This window comes from Silene latifolia, chromosome Y, assembly GCF_048544455.1.
Source record: "Silene latifolia isolate original U9 population chromosome Y, ASM4854445v1, whole genome shotgun sequence".
Lineage (NCBI taxonomy): Eukaryota > Viridiplantae > Streptophyta > Magnoliopsida > Caryophyllales > Caryophyllaceae > Silene > Silene latifolia.
The window spans coordinates 484,386,046-484,391,213 of NC_133538.1; the positions used below are offsets into that span (position 1 = coordinate 484,386,046).

Below are 5,168 nucleotides of genomic sequence, written 5' to 3' on the forward strand. Positions count from 1 at the left end.
TATAAGTTTCAAGGAAGAATGCACATCTTTTTCTAAGACCGGCGAAAAAGAGACCGGAGTCTCCCTAGAGACCGGCGATTCATCAAGGACTTAATCGTCATTTAAGCCCTTAGTAAACCCTAATTTATGTAACTAATCCCCACTATAAATACCCCATTAGTCTAATTAGAAGAACATGTTCTTCTTAGCAACCTTTAGTGTAGTTAATATCAATCAAATCTCTCTTTAATCTTGTAATCAACATTTAATCAAGTTTTAATACAAGTTTTATATCCTTAATCTCTCTCTTGTTCATCCTTTATTTTGGGTAATTGAAGATTATTTGGGTTATTATTGGGAGATTGACAACCTTCCAATCAAGCATCAAGTACTTCTTTTATTCTTTACTTTATTATTCAAATCATTAATATGTATAATTCTCTTAATCCCTTTTTAATTATTATTAATTATCTTTATTTATTCATCATGTTTTACTTTGTTGGTATGATTGACAACCTTGCTAGGATGTTCAACATGATAATGAGTGAGTAGTTTCCTTAGATAGGGTTAATAGGTAATTAGGGGAAACCAACATGGGGGATGATTCATGCTTAAATTAATATGCTTTCATAGTTTATTTGCTTACTTGTTGTGATCTCAACTTATGCACATGTTATGTTTGATGAAATGCGAGCCTATGAATCCTTGCATTTTTTACCCATCACCTATCTTTTCAATGAGACTTGTAAGACATAAACCAACTCGAGTCTCATTAGACCATGCATATAGTTGAGTAGGGAAGATTAAGTCGACTTGTAGGTGTTGTACAATCTAATCGATTCGGCTCCGGGACCCAAACTTTCCTAGGATTGTAAGATATAAACCAACTCGATCCATCACAACAATAATTGCTTGCTTATAATTTGAGAATATGTTTGTATGATCAATTCCCATGAATCCACTATAACCCCATGACACCCTAGTGCCTTTTATCAATTATTTACATCCCTTTTAATCCATTTTGCTTGTTTACTTTTATTGCTATTTAGTTTAGTGATCTTCTACTTCAAACCCCAATTGTGACACCCTTAGACACCACTAGTTGCAATAGAAAATCTCATCTCAATTCCCGTCCCTTGGGATCCGACCTTTACTTGCCTCTTTACTAATTGTAGAGTTGTTGGTGAAGTTATAAATTGTGTTTTGGTCTAGGTGCTCCTAACAACATGTACTGAAAACTAAACCCCACGAGGGATCACGACCAAAAATGGCGCCGTTGCCGGGGACGGTGTTAACTTGATTTAGATTTTCTTGTATTGTTATTAGAGGTGTCTTTCTTTGCCTTGGGGAAGTAAAACTCCTCAAGGTTTGCTCTAATTATTTTCGAGTTGTTTGATATTTTGCATGTCTAGAAGAGCACAAGGTAACTTGTTACCCTTTGATCACGAAATTGAAAGGACTTTGACAACCAATAGAAGACTTGCTAGGAGAACTTTGAAAGGTATTGGTGAGGTTGTAGATATTCAACCATATATTATTGAGTTCATCAACCCTTTTGCAAGATAAGGTGAGGATAACCCAACACAAAATCCAACACAAAATCAACCCACAATGCCTAAGTTTTCATCATATTCCGTACCCACCGAGGAGAACCTACCCAATGGTACTCCCACACCACAACATCTAACCGGAAATTTTATTGCCAAATCCGCATTTATCCAATTAGTCGAAAAAAGCCAATTTGGGGGGATGCCTAGTGAAGACCCGCACTCTCATATGGAGACTTTTTGCGACTATTGTGATGCGATTTCTCAAACCGGTGTAACTCAAGACCAAATTCGATGGGTCTTATTTCCTTTTTCTCTAATTGGCACCGCGAAACAATGGTTGAAAGGCCTTGATAAGGCTACTCTCGGAATTGATTCTTGGAAGAAGTTGGCCCTAGCTTTCTACAAAAAGTTCTATCCACCAGAAAAGACTAACATGCTAAGTGCTCAAATTACGGGCTTTAAGCAAAGAGATGAAGAATCCTTGTATGAAGCTTGGGAGAGATTCAAGGGAATCTGTCGCTCATGTCCTCATCATGGACTTAGCGAGTGGTTCTTGGTACAACAATTTTGGAACGGTCTTTATAAAGACTCGAGAAACATTCTCAACATGGGATCAAATGGAATGTTCACCGAAGTTGATGACAATCAAACTTTGAACAAAATTGAGGAAATGGCGGTCCATAACTCACAATATAGTAGACCTCGCAAGGCTACTAGAGGAGGAAAGCATGAAGTTGACTCCATTACTCAATTGGGTGCTCAACTTAGTGCTCACATTGATACCATCAATTTGAAGTTTGAAAAAGCTATGGCTAGACTTGAAAAAGCCTCAAAATCACCAAAGCATCATGTTAATGCCATGACGGCATCTTCATCAATCCCAAGTGGGATATGTGAGAATTGTGGAACTTTGGGACATGACCAAAGTGAATGTAGGGGAACAAATGAACAAGTGAATGCTTTCCAAGCATACAAGAGTGGTACCCCTTATTCAAACTATTACAATGAAAACACCAAATTCCATCCAAATCTCTCATACAAAAGCCAAAATGTTCAAAACCCTCAACCAACATACACCCCACTTCCCATGAGAAACCAAAATCAAAGACCCTTTTACAACCAAAACCAAGGTTACCAAAATCAAACTCCATACAATCAACAAAATGACCAAGGTTTTGATGTTCAAAAAGCGGTCCTCTAAATGCAAAAGAATCAACAAGAGTTTTTCACTCAAATGCAAAAGGATAGTCAAGCAAAGGAAATCACCATCAACAACATCCCAGCTCACACCAAAATGTTGGAAACCCAATTGACTCAACTAGCATTTTGAAGCTCACAAAGACAAAAGGGGCAATTACCACCTCAATGTAATCCCCCAAGACATGAAACGGTTAGTGCCATTTACTTGAGGAGTGGTACAAGGTATGAAGCACCAAAGAAGCAAGTTGAGGATGAAGTTGTGGAAGCTAGTGACAAAGAAGAAATTGTGCAAAACTCCAAGGATGGAGAACCATCAAAAGAAGAAATTTCAAAGAAAAATGAAGACAAGGTCAAGGAGAAGGAGACCATTGTGATTAGACTTCCTTTTCCAAGTCGTTAAGCCAAGCCCAAATTTGATGACCAACTTGGAAAATTTATGGAAATTGTGAAAAATTTGGAAGTCTCGATTCCTTTCACGGAATTAATCAATCACGTGCCGGCCTATGAAAAATACATAAAAGACATCCTCACAAAGAATAAGTCGATCCGGAAGCTTGAGACTATCGCCTTCACTAAGGTGAGTAGTGCAATACTTAAAGGGAGTTCACCTCCAAAACTTAAAGATCCGGGAAGCTTCTCAATACCGTGTACCATTGGCGACACCACGATCAACAAAGCCTTATGTGATCTAGGGGCTAGTGTGAGAGTTATGCCGTACTTGGTGAGTAAAAGGTTAGGGATGGGAGAGCTTAAATGCACCAATATCACACTCCAAATGCCCGATAGATCGACGAAGACACCATTAGGGATATGGGAAGATGTTCCCGTAAGAGTTGGGAAATTTTTCATCCCGGTGGACTTTGTCATTGTTGACATGGAAGAAGACTCCAACATTCCAATCATTCTAGGAAGACCTTTATTACACACCGCGGGTGCGGTGATTGATGTGAAGCATGGGGAGCTCACTCTAGAAGTGGGAGATGAGAGCATAACTTTCAATCTTGACAAGACCATGAGAGCTCCCCGTTTGCATGAACCATGTTTTATGGTTGATCATTATAGCCGGAAGGATGATAGGAAGAAATCGAAACTCCAATGGAAGAAGAAAATTGATGATGCTCCATTCAAAGAGCAAGTGAATTGTAACAAAGAGAGCTTGAAAAGCTCACCAAAGTCAAGCAATGAAGAGGATGGCCTCGTTGGCCAAGACAAGAAAGTGGGAGAGTTGTCTCTATCAACTCAAGAGATCTTTAGTTATCAAGTAGATGAAGTTTGTGGTCTTTGGGACGATGAGTTTGAAGGGATTTTCAATCCCTATATTGGTAATGCTATCGATCAAGACCAACATGAAGGACAACAAGGGCAAAGGTCTATTGAATATCTTTATCATGATAATGAACAAGCTTTTGACTACTTCTTCAAGGTGTTGAGCAACATCAACAACACCTTGGACATGCCCCCATGACATCTCACTAAAGATGAGAGTTTGGTGGTGTCCTCCCTAAACCACTATTTGCAAATATTTCTAACTCCCTAACTTGCATTTTAATTCTTACTTGCATTTTTGTCATTTTTGAATTTTTATGCTTTGATCAAGATAATTATCATTTTTGAGAGAAGTGAGGGAGGGACTAATGATTTAATTGATGTGTAGTGCTTTAGCTTAGTGTGGGGATAGCAATTCCCTAGGCTATTCATGGCTTAGTAGTGCCCCTACAATGAAGAACACGAGATTTGAAGAATGAAAAATGACAAGGGATACACAAGTGCACGGATGGAACTGAATCCGGGTAAACCAGGGAGAATCCTAGCGTCTTCAAGGGGAATCCGCTCGTCTTCAGGAAATCCGAGCGTCTTTTGCAAAATCCGACTGTCCATTTTAACTGAAAAATTGAAATTTTGGGATTGTCGAAGAATCCGAGCGTCCTGGTAGAGAAGACGCTCGTCTTCAGTAATCCGCTCGTCTTTGTAAAAAGACGCCCGTTTTTTTGCCAGTGCAAAACAAGAAAGCTTGCTGTATCAGAATCCACCCGTCTTCAGCAGAATCCACTGGTCCTGCAATCAAAGAATCCGAGCGTCCCAGCTGAAAGACGCTCGTCTTTAGGCGAGAATCCTGAACCCAGAATAGGCAGAATCCGAGCGTCCCGAAGAAAAGACGCCCGTCTTCCCCTGCAGTTTCAAAATTTTCGGGTGTTTTAAATACCCCCTCCCACATTCATTCATTCATTCAAAACACTACCCATAAACCCCAAAAATCAAAACCCTCATCCTCTCCATCACCAAAAAAAGATTTCCTCAACCAAATTCAACAAAATCAAATCCAAACTTCCTCTTAACAACAATTAATCACTCCTCTTCCAACAATAATCCAACCAAGCACCAAAATCTTCAACCTTTGAGTCGATTTTTGAAATTACAAAGGCAAAGCCTTTCATCTTA

The 5,168-nt window shown here is 39.2% G+C and overlaps 1 non-coding gene across 1 annotated transcript; it reads right to left on the minus strand.

Annotated features, from left to right (window-relative positions):
- Positions 1-1,962: 1,962 nt before the first annotated feature.
- LOC141636483 (small nucleolar RNA R71) lies at positions 1,963-2,069 on the minus strand. Its single transcript, XR_012541090.1, has one exon. It is a non-coding gene; the product is annotated as a small nucleolar RNA R71 (small nucleolar RNA).
- Between the last annotated feature and the right edge of the window lie 3,099 nt (positions 2,070-5,168).